The 27,746-nt window shown below is 34.3% G+C and overlaps 1 long non-coding RNA gene across 29 annotated transcripts in view; it reads left to right on the forward strand.

The window, feature by feature from the left end:
* Nucleotides 1-27,746, forward strand: part of LOC141502865 (uncharacterized) — a 788,683-nt gene that overhangs the window by 227,230 nt on the left and 533,707 nt on the right. For 3 of the 29 annotated variants that reach the window (XR_012472692.1, XR_012472693.1, XR_012472684.1), the window contains 3 exons: nucleotides 10,364-10,443; nucleotides 16,594-24,229; nucleotides 27,000-27,077. The exons of 19 other annotated variants lie outside the window; for them this stretch is intronic. This is a non-coding gene — a long non-coding RNA (uncharacterized LOC141502865). The remainder of the gene's footprint in view (nucleotides 1-10,363; nucleotides 10,444-16,593; nucleotides 24,230-26,999; nucleotides 27,078-27,746) is intronic. 7 more of the 29 variants (XR_012472694.1, XR_012472686.1, XR_012472688.1 and 4 more) reach the window with 5 other exon arrangements.

The following is a 27,746-nucleotide window of genomic DNA, read 5'->3' on the forward strand; positions in this document are numbered from 1 at the left end:
AATTGTTTTCTTGGCTCTGCTTACTTTACTCTGCATCAAGTTGTGTTCATGTTTCCATGCTTTTATGTCACTCAGTCTTTATATGTTTCAGGTCTTACCCATCTTGGTAGAAGTAATAGGCCACCTAGGTTGAAATTCACTTTAGAGTCAGATGAAGAAGCCATAAATCTTTGCACATTTTTTTTTCATACACACACACACACACACACACACACAAACACACACACACACACCTCCCCAAAATCATTGTGGGCCTTGTTAGCATATGGAATGTGAAAATAGAGTTCTTTCTATATCCCAGACTTTTCGGGGCTAAGTTCTCCTAAGATGGAGATAACTTTGAGGCACATCTGCCAGGTTAGGGATAGCCTGCCGCTTCCTGTGTCTTTAAGATGGGTGCAATTGATTCACTTGTTCTTTTTTTCTGCCTCTTTCTGCTAAATTCATTTTTTAATCTTTTATATGCTATATCCACGGTTGCCCTTCTCTTGCTCCCTCTTTCTATCCTCATCTTCAAGAACTAGAACTGGAGTTGTTTGTTTCTGTCCTGTGTTGTTTGACCTCAGTTTCAAATGCTGGATATAATTCCTATCACCCAAGAGTTAGAACCCCAGAAACTTTGGAGTCAAGATAGCAGGTGCAGCCAGTCACCCTGACATGGAAACCCTGAGAAGTCAGGGTGCCTAGGACTTGAGAAAGTGGGTGACTTTGGTATTGAACTGGGACCATGTTCTTTGGAAACTGAACTAAGTTATGAAACTAATCCTCTTTTTCTCCTCCAGGACTCAGTAGTATAAGAAGGGAGGGATACAATACCTCTCACAGATTAAAGGGAGTATGTTTATATATTTATTATACCTTTAGAAGTTAATTTCTTAATAAAAGTTAATGTAACTTTTATTAGCTAAATGGAATTATGACACAGAGGACCATACCCTACACTTAGGGGAACATTATAAGTAGGATATGGAGCAGAGAGTTTAGATACCCCCATACCTCCTAGAGAGTACCAGAGAACTCTGAAGAGGGGGAAGATGAAGTATGTAACAAGCCTATATTTGTGGTTGGGGGCCTGAGGGGGTGAAGGGAGACTTGTGTTACACTTGTGTGGTACAGAGTAGGTAGGTTAGAAAAAGGTATCAATTATCAATCCACCTCCCAAACAATTCAAGACTAGAATATATAAAAAACAAACAAAGGTCCAGTTTTTCTGATTATTTTGCCATGGATATTTTCCTTCCTATGGACTAGTATTATTTATTTCTCAGTATTAACTCTTCCCTTCCACTCTACCATAGCTAATGGTTTTAGCATTTATTGAAATTTTATTTAAACACAAAAGAATCTTAAACCTAAAATATAATGCAGTTTAAGGATAAGGAAATTATAAAATAACCATAATATTGTTTTGAAAGGGCTTTTAAGTGCATAATGAGTTTTTGATGGTATTACTAACTCATAATTATTTTTCTTTTAAAATAGTTTTATTGATTTATTTACTTTTTATACTACAAATATTTCTGATTACCCCCTCTCCATGAAAGCATTTTATGAGGCAAAATAAATAAGTACAATTATCAATGCAGTGGTCTCATATAAAAGTGTTTGTTAATATTCCACACCTGTGGCGTCCCTCTAAATTTTTCAAAGTGTTTTTTGAATTAACAGAAATGTTTTCTTTTTTGTCCCACCCCTACTCAATTAAAAAAAAAACCTTGTAACCAAGATGCAAAATATACCTTCATTGACTGTATTTTGGAGGATCTTATTGTGTACCCTAAATTTGTTTTTCATCATGGTTGAACCAAAGTTATTGATCTTTTTAGTGTTATTGTATAACTTTTTTGGTTCTGTTCATTTCATTCTTCAAGAATTTATAGAGTCTCCATAATTATTCATCTTTTATAATACTGATGTTATAGCTCAAATTGTTATCCTTTTTCTCCTTGACCTTACTCTGAATTAGATCATATTAGTGTTTCCATGTCTTGAAATCAACTGTTTCCACATCTCTTACAAGACAGTAACATTTCATCACATTCACATAGCATATATACTACTTCTCATTTCTTGTAAAAATGTGGAATGTTTTGCTTGTCCTCACCTCAGGTACTTTGTAAAACGTTTGAATAGCTTCATCTGCACTATGACAATGAGGCAGCCTGAAGTGGAAGATGCAAATTAAGATGGTGATAGGAGCAATACCTCAGGAAGCTTGATATAAAATTAAGTTTGATTTAAACATTTATTGAACACTTCCTTTATGTTAGGGACAAGGATCACAGCATCAAAAGCAAGTCAATGTCTATCATGAAGGGGCTTATAGTCTGTTTGAGAGGATGAGAATACTAAGTCTGGAAAGATGAGTCATTTTCTCACTTTATTTTTCATGTACTCCATCTAACTGTCAGGTCACTGGTTTGCATGAAGAGTGAAATTCTGTCCCCGGAGATTCCAGAGTATGGCAGATACAAATTTACTCCTTCATTTGGGTTTTGGAGGATGAAATTCTCTTGTTCAGTGTTGGTATTTAGCTTGCCTAGAATGACACATCAAAACCAAGGAACAGAGATAGGTAATAGGAAAAAAAAATCTCTGAGTAGAGATTATGGGATCATAGATATAGTGCAGCAACATAACTCAGAGAAGTAAGGTAATTTAGGTCAGAGTTCTGCTTTTCTATTAGCTAGCTATTTTCCCTCCAGGACACTTTATACTTTTTGGGACCCAGTTTCCTTTTCTGCATAGATACTAATAATATTATTCAACAATGTTTTTAGTTGTGTACAAATCTTCATGACCCCATTTTGAGTGATTACAGCGGCTTGCCATTTCCTTTTCCAGCTCATTTTCCAGCTGAGAAAATTGAGGCAGACACTGTTAAGTGACTTGCCTAAGATCATACAGTTAGTAGGTATCTGAGTTCAAACCCAGGAAGATGAGTCTTTCTGTTTACAAATGCAATGTTATATCTTCTGTGTCATCTTGATGCCCACTTCCCTTGGAGTATCCTATATAAGGAAAGCCATAGGAAACCTCATCTTCAGAATTCTTAACCCTTTCCTGCAGTGCCAGGCATGATGCCATGAATATTATAGGGTTTAATAAATGCTTTTTAAATTGAATTTAATTATTGTGGCTTACTAAATTTTCATTCATATGAATAGAAGGATCTGCTTTCCCTTTAGTGATAAATTTCTTTTGGGGATCAGTCACTCAGGAAGGATTGATTAAGAACCTAATGATTAAAGTATTGTACTATGTGCCAGGAATACAAAGTCAGTAAAAAACATAGTCCCCACCCTTAAGGAACTCCCATTCTAATGAGGGAGATAGCATATAAATAACAATTTATATACAAGATCTAGAGTATAAATGGAAAGAAAGAGGATAGCTCTTAAGAAACGCATGAAATAAATAAATGGAACATCATGTCATCGGATCACAGAGCATGTGGTGGGGGGATAGGATAAAATAAAACTGGAAAAGGATATTGTGAAGGTAGAAACAAGATTTGGCAACAGATTGGATGACTGTAAGTAGAGTCAAAAATGATACCAAGATTGCAAGCCTGTGCCTCAAGGAAGTTGGTGTTGTGATGTCAACAGTAGTAACTGGGGGTAGCTGGGTGGCACAGTGGATAGCACTGGCCCTGGGGTCAGGAGGACTTGAGTTCAAATTTGGCATCAGACATTTAATAATTGCCTAACTGTGTGACCTTGGGCAAGTCACTCTTAACTCCATTGCCTTAAATAAATAAAAAAAAATAAAAAATAGTCTTTGGAATGTTAGGTGGAAATCGTTTCTGGTGGAAAATGAATTTAGAAAAATGAGTTGAGTTTGGGATATCAACATAATATCTAGTTTGAGATATCTAATATTCAATTGAGATAAGAAACTGGAAGTCAGCATAGAGGTTAAGGCTGGTTTAACAGACATGGAAATCATCACCATACAAATGACAAATGAATTCATGGGAACTTAGGGGTTGAAAAGAAGAGGATCCAGGACCAAACCTAGAGGGACATTTATAGTTTTTTTTTTGTTTTGTTTTGTTTTTTGTTCAGTTGCTCATTCATGTCTGACTCTTGTGACTCCTTGGAACATAGCACTCCAAGCTCTTTTATTTTACAAGTCTGTTTATTTTCATTGTTTCCAAGATACTATCCATCCTAAAGAATATGATCTGTAGGAACATCCAGGAAAGATGACTGAGATAGGAGATCCGTAAGAAAGCAATGGTCTGAAAATTTAGAGAGAAGAGTCATATCAGGGTCAAAAAGAATTTAGTGTTTACAATTTTCATGACTCGAAAAAACTTTAAAATTCATTAAGCCCAATAACTTCATTTTATTTATTCAGAAAACTGAATTTCAAGATATTAAATGATTTGTCTGATACTACATGGGATAAATAGGTGTACTTTAGATCCAGGGACTCTGGCTCCAAATGCTGTGCCCTTTTCATCCAACAATATTGCTCTTCTCCTTAGTGAATGTGGAAAAAATTAACCAGTTTTTTTCTAGTTCAATATAATGTGGATTTAGTTGAAATGAGCCAGTTTATGAAAGATGAAGATTTTTTTGTTTGAATCCTGAATTCTGACCTATGTGACTTGCGCAAGTCATCTCAACTCTTGAACCTCAAGTTTTTCATTTGTTCTCTGTCTGTCTGTCTGTCTGTCTCACACACACACACACACACACACACACACACACACAGAGTTTGACTAGATGGTCTTAGTGATCATGTAAGGACCATTGAAAGATCCCTTTCAGTCTAAAGTCTTGAAGCCCTCATCCAATCCAACAAATATTTTTTAAAAGCCTACCACTTGCTAGGCTCTGATTATACCAGGGTAAGATGAAAAAAACCCTTGCCCTTGAGGTGCATCTTTTTTATTAAATATCCTATTTACTAACCAAATGATTCTAGAAGTTTTAAGGCTCAGCTTATACAAATTGTAGAAGGCAATGCGTTCTCAACTTCCCTCCCATTCCTCCCCACTTCAAATATTGAAGAAGGAAAATAAATATTTTCAAGTTTTAGGAAAAATGCCCAGGAAGCAAACATTCTGCTCCCTTCTTGTGTGCACTTTTGATTTTTCCCTTCTCCTCTCTCTGACTCCTCCTTGCCACCTTTTCCTTATCTCTCTGATCCCAGTACATCAATTCCCAACTACATTCAAAGAAACATCTTCAATATGAAAACTTTCTTTGACCATTGTGGAAACTTTGCTTCTGACTGAGTGTATCTTTGTAATGTTTATTTTTTTTCAAAATAATATAACTGCTTTGTGAAGAGGGCAGAAAAGGGCAATGTTTCTTTCTGTTCCTCTTCAGCAACTTAGTCAAGAGACAGAGCCATTATGATTTCCTGGTAAGGTGGGAGGATTGAATACTCCCTATTTCCTGCATCTCCAAAATTGCTACTAGTCATGGATGAAAGACAAGTATTGTAATAGGGTAACATCTGTGGCCTGAGATAAAATTCCCATTATAACCTCTTCAAATATTTCTTCATTCACATTGGGAAGAGGGGAAGTCTATACCCTCCTTAAATGTAATTCTTTTTTTTCTTAAACCAAAGAAAATGTTTTGTTCCTTTGTCCTGGATTTAAAAAAATACTCATAATGTGATGGTTCTCTTATTGAGTTCACAAAAGGACTGATAACAGAGAAGGCTGCCTTTGCTTAGCTCATGCCAGGTCAGAAGTAAAATAAACATTGGAAGCAGAGCTGGGTGATATGCTCTAGCGGATTCCCTGAAGCATGTCTTTGTAGGTCAGAATCCCAGAATCATCATATTCAGAAGGTTCCTTGGCTGACTTGGGGTGGTTTGGTGCCAGTTACCAGGTAGATCCAAAGCCACATGAACTCTGAGAATCCTCAGTGGTCTGGACTGAGGGATTAAATGGCCTTTTGGATGTTTGGATACAGAAGCATTGATCTCCTAGTGGGCTTCCCTCATGGGAAAAAGGAAGGACTTTGATCCCGCCAAATAAATAGAAGGAAGAGGTCCAGCTCCATGTGTGAAGAATGCAACAACCATGTTCAAATTTGAGGTTGCTTGGGGATGGGAAACAGGATGAAGAGTAGGGAAGAGGAATATGTGGGCTGATACAATTAGGGCAAGGAGACATTCTGAAATAGGAGGCAGAGAGGGGTCTTAGAGAAAAGAGTCAATTCATTTGCTTCGGGTAAATGAATAATTGTTTATCTGCAAGGATGCTTAAAGGCTAGAGCTGCAGGGTGTCATTTTGGAAACCAAAATATAATTCTATCAAAGCCAGTGTGCTGCCAACTAGCTTTGTGTGGGAGGGAAACTTGGAAAATCACCGGGGAGCTCTAAAATGGGTGAAATGAATGCCATGAAAATATGCCTTAGTAAGATTCTAGAATTAAGATATAGGAATCCTGAAAAAGCATACACATATCATAAAAAATCCCTTTGCAAGAAAACTTCCCTGTTTTGGATTTTATTCCTTCATAATGAAAGCCAGTTGAACAAAAGGGGAGATTTAAATACAACTGGGAGGGGCTTACTAAATGACAATAAATATAAACACTATAATAAGGGTGATATTTAAAACTCCTTAAGTAAACAAATTATTTTTAATAGCTTTAACAACTAATTTGTATTTGTATGCAAATTAATGTTGCTAATTAGAAAAGTCTTTTCATTTATCAGGTGGTGTCATTTTTCTGTCATGTTTTACTTTTCATGATCTCATTTAGGATTCTCTTACCAAGGATACAGGAGCAGTTTGCTATTTCCTTCTCTAGCTCATTTTACAGATAAGGAAAATGAGGCAAACAGGGTTAAAGTAAGTTTCTGAGGCTAGGTATGAACTTGGAAAGATTAGTGTTCCTGAATCCAGGTCTGGTGCTTTATTCACTGTGCCACCTCGCTGCCCATATTTTAGAATATGTGGATAGAAACCTCATCTTGTTTCTGTGGCTTTTTTTAAAGCACTCAACTATAGTAGGTTATCTTTTGAACTTTTTCATTCCTTTTCTTGCCTCCTTAAAACTTAGCAGTTTTGTCAGTTTGTGGAGCAGCTCTACAAACATTTATTAAACTCATTTGTGCCAGTTCTGTATGAAGCAATCTGTATACAAAGAAGGGCAAAACTAGGCCCTACCCTATAGGAGTTCACATCCTATTGAGGGAGGCAGACAGGAAAATAACTGTGTCCATACAAGGTATATAGAGAAGAGATTGAAAGTAAATTCAGAGGGCTCTGGCAGCCATGGGAAAACCAAGAAAGGCCTAGGTAGGAGGTAAGACTGAATCGGAATTTTAAAGGAAGGAAGGTAACTAAAAAGGTGGAGTGGAAGAGAACATTCAGACCTGAAAGACAGATTGTGCAAAGTCATAGAGACAAGGGATGGAGACTTCTGAGTGAGAAACTGCACAAATAGACCAGGGTAAAAAAAAAGTGGAAGAGAAGGAAAGGACTAAACAGAGGCAAGTCTGAAATGCCAAACAGGAGACTTTCCAGTTGATTCTGAAGGTAATAGGAAACCACTGGAGCTTATTGAATAAGGAAATGACATGGTCCGACTTAGGCTTTAAGAAATTTTGTTTTAGGAAAATTTGGCAGGAAGAGACAAAGAACACAATTACAACAGTAGTTCTGGCACAGCTGAATGTTTTTGTGGGTTATCTATTTAGCCTCAGGGTCTTTAAGGTAGGTAACCCACTTACTTGGATAAATTGCCTTTGTTTGTGTGTATGTGTGTGTGTGTGTGTGTGTGTGTGTGTGTGTGTGTGTGTATGTGTGTGTGTCTGTGTGTGTGTGTGTCTATTTGTTTTAAGACTTGCTGCCTTAGCTTTTTGAGATGATATATTTGCATTTAAGAAAGCATCTCTGATTTCTTCTCTCAAAGAATTGATTCATTTGGGAATTTCAGACAATTAAGAAATGCACTGAGCTTTCTGGAGTCATGAAGACTCATATTCATGAGTTCAAATCCAGACTCAGACACTTACCATTCCAGTATCTTTGCTAGGAAAACCCCAAATGGGGTCATAAAGCTTTATCTATGACTAAAATGATTCAGTAGTATCATATAATCATAGGTTCAAAACTGTTAGGAGCCTTAGAAGTCATCCGGTACATCCTCCTTATTTTACAAATAAAGAAAGTAAGGACTAAAATGGTAAAGAGACTTGCCCAAGGGCAGATATTGAGTAAGTGGCAGAACCAGCATTTAAACCCATGTCCTCTGACTCCAAAGCAAATATTCTTTCCACCATACCACATTTGAAGAAAAGACCTGTTCTTCCTAAAATGCATCACAGCTTAGTCTGTGTCAACTGGTTTGCCAGTTGTGTCAGAGGTATTGGTCAAGCTGATAGATCTTCTTGTGTAGTGGGACTTAGGTAAAGAATATCCCTCCCCATTCACTACTACTACTACTACTACTACTACTATGACTACTACCACTACTACTACTTCTACTGATTCAATAAATAGGCCTGCTTGACTAAGATATACAAAAAACCAGACAGAATTTCCACCTCAGAGAGTGATCTAGTTTTCAGTTTACACATTCATGCTTCAGAAATCAAGTTCTGAGAATTAGGGCTTTTTCTATTGTTTTGTTGATTGTCTAGATTTAAGAAAGTCATAGAGAAAATGTTCCTACAGATTTATTTTTAATTAATTAAAATTAAAGTTAATATTCTGCCTTTAGTCATTTATTCCTTTGTTTGTTCCTTCTTTCATCTTTCTCCTATTCTCTTTCCCTTTTTTCTTTCTCTGTGTCTCAGTTGTCTTGAATTGTGTAATGGCAATTGTAATTGCATCTACTTCAAAGGGGTATTGTAAAGACCAAGCAAGATAATGTCTGTAAAGCTTTTCCCAAGCCTTAAAGTGCTTTACAAATGTACTTAATATTAATAGTTATAATAGGTACTAATGCTGCTGCTACTCTGCTGCTGCTGCTGCTGCTGCTGCTGCTACTACTACTACTACTACAACTACTACTACTACTACTACTACTGGCAGCTGGGTAGCTTAGTGGATAGGTTGCTGAATTTGGAGTCAAGAAGATTGAAATTTGGTTTTTTCTTTTTTTAATTTTTTTCTCAATTACATGTAAAAGTTTTTAACATTTGTTTTTAAAAATTTTTGAATATCAAATTCTCTTCCTCTTTTTGCTTGAGAAAGCAGGCAATTTGTTTTATATTAGAGAGTACAACCATGCAAAACATTACCATATTAACTATGTTGCAAAAGAAAACCTAGACACCCTCTTCACCCCAAAAAACAAAGAATAAAGAAAGTTAAAAAATTATGTTTTTATCTGCATTCAGACTTTGTTGGTTTTTTTTCTGGAAGTAGAGAGCATTTTTCATCATGATTCCATTGGAACTGTCCTGATCTTTGTATTGCTGAGAATAGCTAAGTCATTCATAATTGATCATCATTAAAATACTGCTGTTACTGTGAATAATATTTTTTTCTGCTTCCATTCACAAGAAAAAAACAAAGCTTAAATCATTCTACAATCCCTTACCTACAATGTGATGCAAAGCAAAGCAAAATCTTAGCCTCAGTTTCTTCATCTGTAAATTGGGAATAAAAATAGCATTTCCCTCTCAGGGATGTTATGAGAATCAATTTAGATAGCATATATAAAATATTTTGCAAATATTGAAGTGCTTTATGAGTGTCAGATGATGGTTATTAAAGATGATTATCTCAGTGTTATTATAGTGGCTATTACATGCTGTGCAGATAAGTAGAATTGTTAGTCATTCTTATTTGTGAATCCTTTCTAGATGCTTCCTCATCTCAAAGCAAGCCCAGGAATAAAAGTGAATTAAATTGGTGAAGACTGCTTTTAATATCAGTTGAGCTATTTACTCCCTCCTTGCCAACTGTCCTTTCCAACCATGCTGCTGAGTCATTTATTGCCTAGAGAAATCCTGATACAAAGATTCCCTCTCTGCTTTGAGAAGTTGTAAAAATGAATCAATAAATCTGTTTTCTTCCTCTCAAAGTCCCAGACAAATAACTGCTCTGGCAAAATTCTGCAATGCTAAATATCTCTATTTTGAACTTTTTCTTTCTTTCTCTGCCTCTTCTTACTTTACCTTCTCTTATTCTCTCTCTCTCTCTCTCTCTCTCTCTCTCTCTCTCTCTCTCTCTCTCTCTTTGTGCCTCTTTCTCCATCAGATGCTCCCTTAATTTACAATAATTATATAATAATGACATTAATATGATGCTCTTTCTCTCTTCTCTCTCATTGCCTCTTTTCCATCTCTTTTAATTAATAATTATTTTATAATAATATCATTAATATAATGCACTTTACTAATATTATTGCATTTGATCCTCACAATGACCTAGGAAGGCAGATTCTATTATTATCTTCATTTTATGGATAAAGAACCCAAGACACACACAGTGACTTGCTCAAAGTTCACAAGGTAAATGTGAGATATATCATGAAGAATTTAAACTTGTCTTCCTGACTCCATGTTCAGTACCCTCTCTGCTATGCTACCTCTTGTTCAGTGCAGTTAATGTGCTACCATGGATAGGCCTCTGGGTCTACAGTTGAGAAGATATGTGTTCAAATCCAGCTTCAGACACTCACTTAAACCTCTTATCTCAGTTTCCTTATCTATAAAATTAGATAGAAAAGGAAATGGGAAACCATTGCAGTATCTTTTCCAAGATTCAAGTTCCTTTTCCAACTAGGATAATTAGATTGAAAATGTTTGAACAGCAATAATAACAAATTTCTCATATTCCTTTCTTGCATTTGAACATTGACAGGTATGTATTTGAGCAAATAAATTGGCAATATATGGCTATTAAGTTTATCTTAAGGGTCCCCATATGATTGGAATTTTTACTAAATTATTTCTTGACTTTAAATTGTGTGCTTTAAGTCAATAATAATATGAACATGAAAATAATAGTATATGTATACTACTACTATTACTAAAACTAATAAAAACACTAATCAACACCACTAATAATTAGCAATTATATAGCACTTTAAAGTCTATAAATTGATTTACAAATACAATCTCATTTAATCCCCACAGAAGTTCTGGAAGATTAGTGCTAATTAATTCTATTTTGCAGATGAGGAAACTGAAGTAGTCAAAGGTTTAGTGAGGTGCCCAGGGTCATATAACTGGTTATTTTGGAGTCCTTCCTATTTCCAGCACTGTATTAATTGTGTCATCTAGTTACTACACTGGCTTATAAACTAATTGGTCAATAATACCTTGTTGATTGAGTGAATGAATGAATGAATGTATAGTCTTCAACTAATCTAGAGAAAAAGGAATGGATCCTTAGGTTGGTGACTAGATTTCCTATTTTCATAAGAGAATAGAATAGCAGGAAATTAAACTATAGGCTGAAGGATGTGTGCTCTTAATAATTAAGAATTTTTCTGACAGCAAGAGTTATAAACATTTGTATTGGCAACCAAAAGAGACTGAGATCATTTTTTTCTGGTGCTTCTCAGACTGACATAGATTTCTGAGTGTGTTTAAATAGTATTCTCCTGGAAGGTGGGGAAGATTGTCTATTCTACACTGTCTCTTTCCTGAGGCTCTTCCTATCTATAGTTTCCTTAGTCTTCTGAAGTGAGTCAGTAGGCAACATGGAGCCTAAATTCTGATTCTACTGAGTAGCACAGCCTTAGGGTGAGAGAGCACTGAACTAAATTAGGGATGGGATGCAGAGAGAATTGCTACTACCTTCCCCAGCATACTGTGGTTAATATTTTAATAGAGGTATTTTCTCTGCTGCAGCCCTATGCAGTGTGAACAGGCCACAGATGCACATCATGTGAGTGGGTGAAAATAGGATTTTGTGGAGAATGATGACAGTTTTATGGCATTAATGTTTGGGCCCCAGGTGCACTTATTCATCTTTATATATTTCAGGCTTTTAGCCTTGGAGATATTTCAGTAGGTTAGCAGCTGTATTTTAAATATGAACCACAGAGTGAATCAACAAGGTTAGGGAGTCATACTCAGCAAAGAAGGGGATGAGTTGGTCCATGGCTGGACCAGGAATCCATGAGCATTGCCACAGACTTGCAGTCACCTAAGTCAAAGATCTTCCTTGATCCTTTTTAGTGACCTTTGGGTCTTGTCTCAGTAGAGTCAGCATTGACTAGGAAATGTTCAATCTTATTCAGTTTTTATAATCTTAGAATAAAACTATTAATATAGCTGGACTGGTAGAAAGAGATTCCAAACTGTGAATTTTTCATTTCTTTTAAATGACATATTTCCCACTCTCTCCAATTCCCAAGAAAGCTGGGAATAAAAGTGAGACCAAGGCCTGTTTCTTGACTTTTGTACTAGAGATTTGCACTTTTCACATTATCATATATTTTTGGTCTGAGGATTCTTCGGTCTGAGTTCTAATTATGAACACTAAATTGAGTTTTTTCAATTTATTATTTTTATGGTCATCTTATTGACCATAGTCAGTTCTACCCAGGGAGACAACACAGAACTGGAGAGAATCCTGCCCTACTATCAAAAGTCTAGGGTACAAGTTTGACTTCTTGAATTAAAAAGCTGATCCTTATTCATCCTTCTGGGCTTTTGTTTCCCTACTGATAAAATCAAAGGATGTGAATTAGATGATCTCTGGGCTCTCTTCTACTTCTCTCCATTTGCAGTTTGTTTACACAGATAGCTAGAAAGTTTGTATAACTGTTACTTTATTTAGTAGGTTTTTAAAAAAAAACTGCTGCAGAAATACTGTATTTTTAAACTTTTAGTTTTTTAAAAAAATTATCACTCTCATCTGTCCAGAAAGTACAGGATGATAGAATAGCAGTAACTGAAATATTAAAATTCCCACATATCAACCAAGTCAATGAAAACAGGTCAGGTTAGAGTGAATTATTTTTGGGCAAGGTCCAGTGTACTAGCTGGAGAAAAGGTACATAGTTTAATCTCTATCATATTGCAAAGTAAGGGTGAGCTCCTGAGTAAGCAGATGAAGACAGACCAAATTAAAAAAAAACGCTAGATAAAAATAATTTCTAATATAAATTTTCCTCAACTTCTAGGAATGGGACCAAGATGGTGGCATGAAGTTAGGTTGCTCCCAGAGCTTTTTCCAGAACTACTTTAAATGAAGTCTTTAAACAGACAGAACCCACAAATTAGAGTGAAACAAGTTCTTCACTCCAGATATTTGTGGAGGAACTTTAGTAAAGATCTGTATTATGTGGGTAAAAGGGGAATATAGATCACCATAGATGGAAGAATGGAAAGCAACTGGAGTCTCTTAGCCAGGTCCAGGTTCAACAGTGAGGTCCCAACCCCAGCTCGGGAGACTGTTGCTGGGGTAAAAATAGGACTGAATTAGGCTACCCCAATGCAGGAAACAAACCACTAGCACCTGAAATACCATAGGCAACACCATAGATAAGTAGTAAATCAGGGACTAGACCCACAATACCAGCACAAAAAAGCATAGAACTGTGCCCCTTTTGACCCAGGAACAGATCTTAGCTATCAAAATGAACAAAAATATAAAAAAATACCAGGAATCTTAAAAAGTTTCCAATCTGAGAGGGATAATTAAAAACTCCATCTCAGAAGAGGAATGCAGTGACAAAATGCCTAGATGTGAAGACTTAAAGGGATTTTTCAAATGGGCTTGAAATCTAAACAGATGTCTTAGAAGAACTCAAAAACAATTTTAAAAACAAAAGAAGAGAAAAAGAAGAAAAATGGAGGAAAGAAATGAGTCATAGAGGAGAATTATGAACAATTGACTGAAGAAAATAGTATTTTTAAAAGTAAAAATTAACAAAGGGAAAAAGAAATCAACTCATCAAAAAGTAAAATTGACCAACGGGGAAAGGAAAACAACTCATCTAAAAGTAGCCAACTGGAAAAGGAAATGCAAAGTTAACGGAATAGACTCTCTTAAAGACATAGAAGTTAAGATGAAAACTGACTGATATGAAATTAATTTCTATCTTAATCAATTATCCTAACAGATTTTTAGCTTCCTTGTCTATCATGGAAAAAATAAAAATCTTATGATGATAATAATGAATGTAAAGTATTTTTGTTATATGCCTTTGTTAGAAGTTTCCATTATAAAGAAGTGGTCCTGGTTAAGGGATGCTTTATAAGGAATCCTAAAAGAAGTCTCTTGAAAAGGAGAAATTTGTTCCCTAGCACTGAACGCTTAAAATGATTAGATTTTATTTAGAGATGATGAAAAATAGACGAAAGTCTCTTAGATTTTGCTTCTGAGGGTTTGGATTAAAATCTTATCTTTATGACATACTATGCTGGTAGCAAGGTGGCTCAATGGATAGAATGCTGGTCCTGGAATCAGAAAAAATCTGAATTCAAATACAATCTCACATACTTTTCTAGTTATGTAATCTAAGACCAGCCCCTTAACTTCTATTTGACTCAGTTTCCTCATCTTTAAAAATGTAGATAACTAACTAAAAACATCTATCTCCTAGCATTGTTGTGGGGATCAAAGGAGATAATAGTTTTAAAGTAATTTAAAACAATGTCTGGCATGAAAGAAGCCATTATACAAATGTTATTCTTTTTTAGCTATATGTGTCACCATGAACAAGTCAGTGAGTTCTCTAGGTCTCATTGATAAAGTGAAATGTGTTGAATGAACTAATATATAAGATTCCTTCTGGGGAAGTTCATTGGCACCATAGTGTACAGAACACAGGGCCTAGATTCAAGAAGATTCATCTTCCTGAGTTCAAATTTGACCTCAGACATTTACTAGATGTATGATCCTGGGCAAGTCACTTAATCTTATAAGCCTCGGGTTTTTTGTCTGTAATGATCTGGAGAAGGAAATGGCACAACACTCTAGTATCACTGCCAGAAAAAAAAAAAAAACAAACCAAAAAGCTCAAATCTAGTCATGAAGAATTGGACATGATTGGAATAGTGGACAACAAAAAATGTCATTTCTGGATCTCAGTTTATATGAATCTTTCTTAATTAAATTTGGTTATATGATTGAGCTGATATAGTGATAGAAAGGTGATGTGAGTGGTATAGTGGTTTAGGGGCTAACCTTGAACTCAGGAAGACCTGAGTTTAAGTCCTATTTCTGACAGACACTAGCAGTCAATTAATCCCATAGTGTCTCAAGTCCTTCTCTAAGATTTTAGGTTCCAGATAACTGCTGCTGTCCATTAGTGGAAGGAGCTTCTGTAGAACTGCCAAAACAAAAGGAATCATATGTAAGGAAGGAAGTAAAAAAAAAAAGAAGGAAGGAAGACAGAATTAAAAAAAGAGGTTGGAAATAAATAGGGAAGAAACATAGATGAAAGAAGGAAAGAAGACAGGAAGAATGAAAGAAAAATGAAGAAAGAAATAAGATAGAAAGATAAAAGAAAATACAAAGACTGGTAAAAAGTAGAAAAAGAAATCCCTAAGTACCTGGACTTCTGGAAGCAACACTACTCATATTGAACAGTATTTGAATAAACAATATGGTAAATAGGAAGAAATGGGAATGTTCAAAGCATTATAAGGACAATTGGTTACTGAAAAAGAAATGATTGGGGGGGGGAAGGACTGAGATTGTTTTCCTTTTGTAAACACCATGAACAGCTGGTTGATCCATATATTTCATGTGGTTTGATCATAGGTTCATGAAATCCTAATGTGAAGAACTCAATTAAGGACTAAAGCTTGTGGTGGTTAAGATAGCTATAGAACTTGTGATTTGACTAAAATATTATAATTCCTGCTAATGAAAAAGAAATGGTTTCTTGATTATTTTATCAGTTAAGTCTACATCAGTAAACAATTGGCTCTGTAGTAAGCTAGGCTTCTTGTTAAAGAGAACAATGATAAATATTATTACAAAATAAGATGATAATTTAATATTTAAAAGCAGTGGATAGACATCATTCTGAACCAGATAGGAGATTTTGGGTGAAACAAAAGTTGGGGTTTGGCTGTTTTTCTCATTACTTATTACCTAGAATTTCCTGACATACTAGCAGTATACTTTTCTTCAAAACAACAAGGCTAGTGTAGACAAAAAAACACACTAAAATACTTTTTCTGAATTTAGCAAAATTTCAGGGTTTCCAAATTTGCTAGACAAGTCTTTTCCTGGGGAGAAAAAAGAGTGGAATATTATTTCTAATATATTTTAATACTTCCCCTTCTCTAAATCCATTAGAATATGAACTCCCTGAGGACAGGGAAGAATTTTGGCCTCTTTTTGTATCCCCAGGGGTTAGCATGGTGCCTGGAAGGCACATAGTAGGCATATGCTTTTTGGACTTAATCTTATTGGACCTCAGTTTGTTATAAAATAAGGGGTGTTCATGGATTTAATGGTTTTCAAGGTACCATCTAGCTCTAAATTTATGATTGTTTGATCTTTTCCTCCACCCTTTACTTACTCCCTTTTTTCCTTGATCTAACCCCCCAGTATGACTCAGCAGTGTTTTTAGTCTCTCAAATGCATCTCAATCTTGTTGTTATAGATGTTGCCTCTGTGCTTTTTTTGCCTTTGTACTTTTAAAGAAATCTACACTTGATCATGTTGTTATTTGTCCTTTGTTCTAGAAGAAGACCATGACAAATGAGGATTTAAGTGAGGGCGGCCTGTGCTAGATCACCAGTCTCACTTTCTCTTCTGGAGTCATCTGGACCAGTGGCCAGATGGGAATCAGGGTGACTGGAAATGACCCTGTTTGCAGTTGGAGACCTTGACTTTTTAAAGCTAGATGTTTCCTAGGTCATAATTTGACTGAGGTAATGCTCATTCAATCATGAAGGATAAATAAATAAAAGAGAGGTGAGAAAAAGAGACAAAGAACAGTCAAAAGGCTTTGAATACTAGCTCTGAATAGGGGCTTGGGGTTAGACACAGTTTTTAACAAGGTGCCTCTCAAGAGAAGATAGTTTTTTTTGTAAGGTTTGTGAGTCCCATTGTAGTAAAAATATGTACTATTCAGGGGAGATCTGGGGAAGCAAACTTGGTTAATTTCCTTTAAAAGTTTTTGTAGCAAAGATAGTCAAACAAAAACTTTTCTGAAATTTTCTTTAGTAATCATTTCCTATAACCAGAAATTATTATTACCCTAAATCAAAAAAGAGTTAGGTGCAGTCTTACTTTGATGGTGAAAGCCATTGATTTCTAAGAAATAGCTATGTTCAATGTCAATATCCATAATCTAAAGAAATGTCAAACTCTGGACCTCCAGCAATAAACTGTCACAAACTCTCTCCTGTAGTTCATATGGAAATAAAATTGGAAAATATTTAACAAAACAAATAAAAATATAATGCACCATACATAATGTTGATCTGTGACTATATAAGCCAATATGAAGGTGATAGGGATTCCTTTCCATTTCAATTTGACTCCATTGATTTAAAGTGTCATTATTTAAATATTGTAGAAAGGACAAGGATAAGTGACCACCTGTGGTGGCCAACTTTATACAAAGATTAATGACATGGTTTCCTCCTGATTATGATTTGAGGGCACAATGAGTTCTTTACATATTTAATATAAAGGTATTTGGCAAGTAAAAGAAAGCATTTTAGATGAATTCTGGCTGGACTGATTAATTGATACTTGGAAAAGTTTTAAGTACCATATGGTTGTATGTTGTTAACTTCTTGGCTTTTCCATGAGGTTCTGATAAAAATGGTTCCAGGGATAATATGCTTTCTTCCTATTATTTTTCTATATTTAATGTTTTATGGACTGTTGTATGGGTAGAAAAAAACAGCAATTTGTAAAACAATAAAAACTTTTCAAGATCAAACACCACAAATTTAATGGAAATTGGCATATGTAAAGAATGACTGCTTTTGAGAGAGTTGTGGTTTGTAATGGAAGAACTTTGGAGACAATTGAGAGCATGTATATACAATCTGTCTTGGGTTCTAGCTTGTTAACTAGTTGACTAGATAAGACCTTTTCAACTGAATGTGTAGAAGAAACTAGTTTTTACAAAAGGCATTGGAGAACTTAGCTATTCATAAAACAATAAGCTCCTCTATTAGCTCACTAGAAGCATCTGCCTTGCTTTTGTTAATCCTTTACTCTTGAAGAAGGTCAATGATTTCAGAAGGATGATGTCTTGACTTGTGGGTGAATTGAATTTTAGTGAGGCAGAGATGTGTAAAGTCATCCACCTTGCACTCTCCTCAGCCTTTGGAGTCCAGTAGCAAGACACAAATCTGGATGACTGGTGACAATCCAGCTCTCTCTTAGTAACTGAAGAAAGAAAGTCTATAGAGATTATTGATACAATACTTTTGGAAAAGTAGTACCCTTGATTGGGGGTGGACAAATTAAAGAGGAGCTGAACCAAAAGCTTTTAGTCCTCCTGGTGAGAACTTGATCGGATCATGAGACTTGGTTTCCAGAACTCCCCGAGGAAAAGAACCACTCAGAACACTCTCCAAGGATGCAATGTCCTTCATCTTGTTCTCACATAATTTTGCTCTCTTCCACTAGGTTTTTATTTTTAAAAATCATTTATTTCCATGTCTTTGGAGATCATGAGCATTTTATGGTAATATCTCTTAAAACATTATTTTAAAATCTTTTATGGATCAATGCTATGTCTGGGTAATTGTGGGACACAATTTGGTCAGGGGAAAATAGTCCAATTCCAGTTCAGATTCAGTTTATTGATTGAATTCTTCAGCACATTTTGAAGTCTCCATGTATAGAATGGAGAAATATTGAATGTTAATCTATGAAATATAGTAAGGCTCTGAGCTATAATTCAATATACCAAGTCATGCTTTCTTGTTAGATATTTAGCAGACAATAATGACTTCATGCTTTTATCTAAGGCCAAAATTAATTGGAATAATATTCACCATTGTTTTCTATAATATACATTCTTATTGAAGTTCATAAATAAGTTTTAGTGGGACAAGAAATTGGAGATGGAAAAATAGTTCTACTACTCTACCTGAAATTGATCATTTCCTTTCTCTATCAAATATTTTTGTGGAGGCATCATTATTGGGCTTCACCAGGCTGCCAAAGATTGTCCATGACTCACTAAAAATTTAAAAGTACCAGCTCTATAGGATTTGAATTCTCCTGTAGCCTGGTGGAAATGATTTTTGCTTTAGAATGCTTCAGTTCCTTCATTTGAAAAAATGACAACTTGCATTTTACATAGAAATTTTAAAAAATGCTAAAGAATGGTAACAGCAATTTTCTATTGTGAAGGCAATTGTTTCTCTTTGCATAATGTAATGAATGATAATAACTCACATTTGGATGACTTTTAAAGTTTTTTTATTGCATTTTTTATATCAACCCCATGAGGCAAACAGTGTGAATATTATATTCATTTTACAAAAGAGGAAACTAAGGATTTACCTAGGGCTATCCAAATTGTTACAGTTAGAACTAAAATTTAAACCCAGGTCTCCAGATTCCAGGTTCATTGGGTATCTTTCCACTAGTTCAGGCTGCCTTTCATATGCTAATCATAGGCTTCAAATAAGTCCACTGAAGCAGAACCCCTTCTATTTTTGTATCAACTAGATCATATATAACTATCTAGAATTTCCTTGAAGTAACCTGTCTAATGGAGAAAATGCTGTGCATTTTCTCACCCCATAGAATTGTCACTGCCAATATCTTGCCATGTTCATGTCATTTACCATCTTTGAAATTTTTTTCTTTTTATTATTAATATAACAAATGAAAATTTCCATATATAAATTTAATGGGAACTGGAATATTTGCAAAGTGGCTCTGCTTTTGGGAGGTTTATGATGGTTTAAGAGGAAGTGCTTTGTAGACAAACTGAGCATTTGTAGACATTCTGTAATTGGTTCCAATTTGTTAATCAGGTGACTAGATAAGACCTTTTCAATCAATTGTGTAGTGGAAACTGGATATGTCTCAAAAGGCAGTAGAGAATATAACCTTAGCCATTCATTTTATTCCTTCTCTTTAGCTGCTCTGTTTTGGTTTAATTCTGTTGACAGATCAGGTATAAGATAATGTTTTAAGGGGACTGGCCCTGGACCATCCCCACAGCTAATGACATGTGACCCTGGGAAAATGTTCATGGTCATTTTTCTTGCTATCATTAAGAGGCATTTTTGGTTAAAAGATCATATACTGTAACCATATGAATTCTGAAAATCAGAGCATCAAGCTTGGGGGGGGGGGTTAACATTTCTGGCATTCCAAACATTTCTGCAATTCCAAAATCTAATTTTTGCGGTCATTTCACATTGATGCCTTGAGGATTAAGGAATGAACTTAGGGACCAATATCAATGAGATAAGGACTTATCCAGTATCAAGGCTATATTTGGAGATGAACTTGGTGGTACCAATGTTCTGTGAGAATTGAACCTACTCTCTCCTCAGAGCTGAAATGATAGTGGATTCTGTACTTCCAAGGAATTGAAAAAATGCTTGTATTTTTTTCTTCTTGCCATATACTCAAAGTAAATATTTCTTCATAGAAACTAATTGATGCTAATGATTAAACTAAATTGGAGTCCTAGTCACTGGTATCTTATGTCAGGGGTGGGGCTTGATCTGATGGCATTAAAAGAAACTTATACACCCCTTATAGATATTAAAAATCTCTGAGGGGTCAATGTGTGTTGTCTGAGTAAATTCAGAGGACATTATTACTAAACAAAAGAGCAAAACAAAAAAATCATTTATGGAAATGAAATCTGCATTAAATTCAGGTTAATTTTAAATATACATATATTATATTTAGCATAACCATACCAATATTGCCCTGCTTGAATGTGTCCCCTTATTATCTTCCTTCTGTTTTCATCTGAAAATAGAAACCCCACCAACAAAGCAACACATTTATTTCATTGGTGCTCTTTTTTTCTTTCATTTTGACATCATTGTCACTCCTCATTCCTCCTATTCCCCCTTTCCTGTCACCCTACACACTCCCCCTAAAAAAAGAATCAAATAAGCAGATATAATCAAGCAAAATACATTCAAACATTTGTTATGTTTTAAAATGTGTTTCTCATTCTACAATTACAATACATCTAATCTTTGCCAACAGATAAGAAACATAGTTCATCATCAGTCTTATGGAATTGTGATAGGTCATTTTGATGACCTGAATTCTTTAATTCTTAAAAGTTGTCTTTACATTATTGTAGCTATGATTTCAATTGTTCTCCAGATTCTGATCACCTCATTTTGAATCTTTCAAATTGGTCTTAGAGTACTCTATTTCTTTCATAATTTTTATGGTGTAATACTATTCCATTCTGTTTACATAACATAATTTGATCAACTATTCTTCAATTGATAGATAATATAACTTTTTTTCTGTTTTTTGTCAAAGCAAAATAAAAAAGTATTACTTTAAGTATTTTGGGATATATTTGGGGTATATGCTTTTCAAGGTCTTTGCTGACTTAAGTGTTGTAAACAATAAATGATTTTTAAGGGGCAAAAATCCCAGATTCTTTTCCAGAAAGGATAAACCACTTGACTACTATTACTACTTACTATTCCCCCTTCCTTTGCCATTCTACCCTTTCCCCCTAACAAAAGTCCCCTTTTGCATCAAATAGGCACATTGAGCTAAATAAAACAAATATATGTGCTTGTTATGTCTTTTTCAGGGGGCAGCTAGGTGGTACAGTGGATAGAAAACTGGCCCTGGAGTCAGGAGGACCTGAGTTCAAATGCAACCTCAGAAACTTAATGATTGCCTAGCTGTGTGATCTTGGGCAAATCACTTTTAACCCCATTGCCTTAAATAAATAAAATTAAAAAAATAAAATAAAATGTTCTTCTCATTCTGCAGCTACAGTTCAGAGATATTTTTTTAGGCTTTTGCAAGGCAAATGGGGTTAAGTGGCTTGCCCAAGGCCACACAGCTAGGTAATCATTAAGTGTCTGAGCTTGGATTTGAACTCAGATCCTCCTGACTCCAGGGCCAATGCTCTATCTACTGCACCACCTAGCTACCCCGATCTGCCACCTAGCCACCCCACAGATAATTAAAAAAAAAGAAAGATAGCAATTCTTAGTGGGACTATTTTTCCAATAGGCAAAGAATTATCTTTGATGATAAAATAGGTGGGAGATGAAACTTCAGAGTTCTCATTAATATTACTGATGTGCATATAATTGTTGATAGCATGCTCTTCTGTTGAAGATTGCCTATTGTTGTATTTTGATTTTTTTATATATTAGAGGATAGCTCTTGTTTTAATAATATATTTGTGTCATTTCTTTTTATTTTGGATATAAGGCATTTTTCAGAGAATTTTGCTGGATTTTCTTTAAACCCATTTCATTAATTGCTTTCAGATTGAAAGGACATTATGCTTGTTCAGAAATTTTTCCATTTTATGCAATCAAAAGTTTCCATTTCATCTCCTAGGATCCTCTCCATCCCTTGTTTTCAAAAAGTCCCCATTTCCCATCTATAGCTGTGAAAGTCACGTTTACTTATCTGTTCATCTATTTTCTTTTTAATGAATTGACCTTTTATATATAGGTCATATATGTGTGTATACACACACACACACACACACACACACACACACACATATATATATATATATATATATATGAGTGTATATATATATACATATACATATATATATATATATATATATATATATATATTTAGAGTTTATTTTTGGATGTGTTTTGTGACAATAATTTAAACCTAGTTTCTACAAAGCTGCATTCTGATTCTGATTTTCCCAATAGTTTTTCTTGAATAGTGAATGAGTTCTTGCCCCAAGAATTGGTGTCTTTGAGTTTTATTGAATATTTTTCTATAATGTTTAATTGCTTCTGGATCATATATATATATATATTTATATAATTTCTTACATCAATCATATTTTCCACTTTTTAGCCAGTAACAAATAATTTTGATGATTATGAGTTTAAGATCTGGTTTGGTTATACTTCCTTTCCTTCCTGTCTCTCTTTTTTTATAATTTAAGATGGTACTTTTTTATGTTAGACAATTTTATTATCTTTTCAAGTTCAAGAAAATATCACTTTCATGGTTTGACTTAGATGGTATCAGATCTGTGAATTCACTTAAGTTTATTCAATTGTTTTTCAATTATGTCCTACTCTTTGTGATCCTATTTAGAATCACATTCTTGGCAGATACTGAAACATTTTTTTCCTTCTCCATCTCAGTTTTTAGAAGCAATGAAAACAGGGTTAAGTAACTTTCCCAGGGTCACACAGTTATTAAGTGTCTTAAGTGTTCAATTCCCATTTGCTAACCATAAAAGAGATAATATATGAAGCATTTTTATATTATAGTGCTCACTTCCTTTTTAGTCTTCTGTTAACTGTCTACATCTATAAGGGAGTATAATTGAAATTTTCATCTAATAAAACTTGCTGCTAATTTTTTCCTATAATTTTTTCCTATAATTCATATATTTTAGTTCTATGTCAGTCAGTCCAGATTTATTGTATTGATATTATTTAATTTTTGTGATAACAGATAAAAATTGCAGTTTCCTTGCTTATCTCTTTCAGCTATGCCCATTGTTACCATTACTTTCAGATATCATCTTTGCCATCTTCTTTTGTATTCATTTGATATATAGTAAATTCTACTGCATCCCCTTATTGTAACATTGTATATGTTCCAAGAGTGTTTGCTTTAAATAAAATATTGCTGCATTGCTTTCTCATGATATTTTACTTCTCTCTTCCATTTTGTGGATCAATTCCTCTTATTGACATTCTTGGTTATAATAGTTAATTATGTCCCCCCCCCATTGTATACTCTTAATATTTATTGAAATATGATTTACAAATCTTTTGTTTGATCATGATTTTTAGGAATCCTGATGATTTTTATGTTGCTCCCTATGAAGTATTGTGTTTTTGATTGTAAACATTGTATAGACTTCTAAATTTTCAAGACTTTTTGCCTTTTTATAATATTTCTTAGGAAATTATTCAGCTATATTTGTACCATTCTATTTTTCCTGGAGTCTAATGCTTGAGCTTGGTTTTCTACTTTCTGTTTCTTCACTTAAAATTTTTTTTTCTTAAAGAAACTTTTTTTTAATTCCTTGCTTCATCTAACCACTCTCAGAATCCCCAAAATGGAGGTCCCAGAAGAAACTCCATAATGGAAGTAAAGGAGATAGCATGGCATAGGAATAGGTTATATCTGGGAGAAGATCTCAAGCACTGGGAGAAGTTTCAGGAAGGAAAGGTAATTTGTTGAACTGGAGTTCTCAAAAGTAATAGAAATAGTGTCATGGAAAGAGTGCTAGCAATAATTATAAAAAAAACCCCCAACAAACCTAGGGATTTATCTCATTAGATGACTTTTAAAAGTGATATTTCATTTTGTAGTTTCTCTGCTGGATCAGTCCTTTGCTCAGTGGTAATGAAGTTCACAGTTATTACTATGGGGAAGATTTTGGTGGTTTATGCAAAATGAGATGTTAGTCTCAGTCCATTTCCTCAGGAACAGGTGTAGCATAGATAGCCCTGATCATATCTGGCCCCTTAATGACTATTTTGCTGTAGAGACTGAGTCTCTAGAGCACTTGTAGGTTAAACTGTCCTTCAGCAATGACATTAGCAGGGCTATATGATCAGACTATTTTATATATGTATATATATACACATATACATACATACATACACACATATATGTATGCATATATATTATTTCTAAGAGATGGAAAAATTCTAGAAAGTGTTTTTTAAATACTTCTTTGAAAATAAAAATTTTAGTGAAAGGGACAGCTTGGTGGCATAGTGGATAGAACACTAGCTGTTCTATCAGGAGTCAGGAAGACCCGAGTTCAAATCTGACCTCAGACATTTAATAATTACCTAACTGTGTGACGTTAGGCAAGCCACTTAACACCATTGCCTTACAAAAAACAAAAACAAATTGCAGAGACTCCACATTAGTAAAATGACTATATTATTACTGATTGCATATCAATTGATATGTCTGTTAAAATAAGAATATGGGATTTGTATTTTAGGAGCAAATTAATTATATGCAAAATATACTATTTGTATATTGTATTAGGAAATATTTGAATTAAGATGATTTCTCAGAAGGGAAATTGCTAACTTCTACTTTTACTTCTTTGTTTAATTTAAAATGACTTAATTAAAAAGAAAACTTTACAGTGGACTGTTTTTGTTAGAGATACCTTCCCTGGCTCTCATCAAAAGTGTTCAATTGAATGGTTCTTCATCACGGCAAACAGGTGACACAGTTAGTAGAGGGCTGGACTTGGAGTTATATTGACCTGAGTTCAAATCCATCCTCATATGTGAATGAGTCTCTTGACTTCTGGTTACCTCATTTTCTTTGTCTGTAAATGGAGATAATGATAGTATTTGCCTTCCAGGGTTGCACAGATCAAATTATAAAGCCCTTTACAATTTTTTAAAGTGCTATAAAAATGTTAGTTATGTATTCATATGTAAAATATAGATGTTCATAGTACAGGGTTTTTATGAGTCTTAAATGAGGTACCATGTAAAGTGTTTTGCAACAATGCAAGAAAGATACAATACATATTTCTATCCACACATTTCTATCTTTATATTTATATGTATATTTATACATGTATATGCATGCATACAAGTTATATATTACATATGTATAATACAAGTGTGCTCATATGTACATATATTTCTGTTCACAGATGACATATGTATATATTTCTGACACATTCAGTGACACATATTTGCACACACACACACACACACACACACACACACACACACATATATATATATATATATATATATATATACATACACATCTACTTCCTTAAATTTATATGCTTATATATGTGTGTGTATTTGCCCAGGCATTGTATAGTTAGGAATGATTTTATGTGGATCTCTTCACTATTTGTTTTAAGCATATTAAACATGAAATTTAAAAAATTAAATCATTAATGACATAGGAAGCTAATGGATTTCCCATAATTCAGTGTCAAACTTACACAATTTGCACCCAGTGTTCAATCACTAGTTAGCTAGCAGCAGCTGCTGGCAAAGAGGGGAATATTAAAACACATATGAACTGGAAATTACAAGTCTCAAGAAAAGAAAAGGGACAGGAAGAAAATGAAGATCTATGAAAACTCAAGTTTATTTTAAAGGGATTCCAAGGATTCAGAGAAGTCCTTAGCTTTGGGAAAACAGCAGGAATCTTTGGTATGCCTGGAAAAAGGAGAACTTTTTTTGGAAGTGTAATTGCAAAGAAAATTAAACAAGAACCACAACCTCTATATAAGAAGTCTAACCCAGTATTTTATTCTTGCCAAGAGTTTTAAATTTCTGTTCTTGCCAAGAGTTAAAATTTTTATCCCATAAGAATATATCCCAAAACTGAAATTATTTTTTGTAGAAGAAAGTACCTGAGAGGGCTTTAGGAGATAATGAGGACTCTACTCTTTTAGCCTGAGGTAAAGAGCTAGGTCACCTCAGGCTTAGAAGACAGCCAATGAAATGAAGGGCTTTAAATGCTTTCAACAGTTTGCTGTTGTTGTTGTTGTTAGTCATTTTCTTCATGTCTGACTCTCCATGACCCCATTTGAAGTTTTCTTGATAAAGATAATGAAATGGTTCACCATTTCCTTTTCTGGATTATTTGACAGGTGAAGAAATTGAGGCAAACAGAGTTAAATGGTTTGTCCAGGGTTACATAGCTACTTGGAGTCTGCACCTGGATTTGAATTCAGGAATAGACTTTGTGATTCCAAGTTCAGCTACCTAGCTACCCTAGTATAAACAATCACTGTCAAAATAAACAGTAAAGATCTGGAGAAATGAGAAAGATCAAAGATAGTGAAGGTCACCAGAGTATTTAGAACAACATTAAGGATTCTGCTAATTAGAAAGAAATAATGAATTGAAAATACTTCTGAAATATATATGTGTGATATATGTATGTGTGTATGTACATATGTATGTTCAATGAACAAGTTCTCTATTATCAGCATTTTAGACTAAAGATACATTCTGAAGATTGGACTAAAGATCAAAGAGTTTGTGAGAAGGAAGATTTCAATGTCTAGGTAAGCTGTAGTAGGTATATATATGTATAAGTTCTGACATATGGCTAACTTGCTGTCCATTCAAGAAGAAGCTGAACATATGTGATCCTGTCAAAAGTCAATTCTACTGGAGCTTTCATTTCATAAGTAGTTTCTTAACTAGAGAAAACCCAGAGTCTTTCTGGGAATTAGAACAGTGTCATTGATAATAAACTTGACTTCTGTTATATAGTGGTTAAATCAATAATAGCTCTTTGATGACATGATGGTATAATTACAGCATCCTAGAATATCAATTGAAAAACTACTTGAAACAATTAACAACTTTAGCAAAGTTGAAAGATATAAAATAAACCTAAATAAATAATCTGCATATAATATATATATATATATATATATATATATATATATATATATATCCAACAAAGTCCAGCAGCAAAAGAAAGGGAAATTCCTTTTAAAGTAATTGTAGACAACATAAAATAATTGGAAATCTACGTCCCAAGACAAACTCAGAACAGAGTTACAGAACACTTTTCACAAAATAATTGGAATATGTCAATTGCTCATGGGTAGGCTGAGTTAATATAATCAAAATGACAATTCTACTTAAATTAAATGGCATATTCAGTGCCATACCAATCAAACTACCAAAAATTATTATATAAAGCTAGAAAAATATGAACAAAA

Source organism: Macrotis lagotis, chromosome X (genome assembly GCF_037893015.1).
Source record: "Macrotis lagotis isolate mMagLag1 chromosome X, bilby.v1.9.chrom.fasta, whole genome shotgun sequence".
NCBI lineage: Eukaryota > Metazoa > Chordata > Mammalia > Peramelemorphia > Peramelidae > Macrotis > Macrotis lagotis.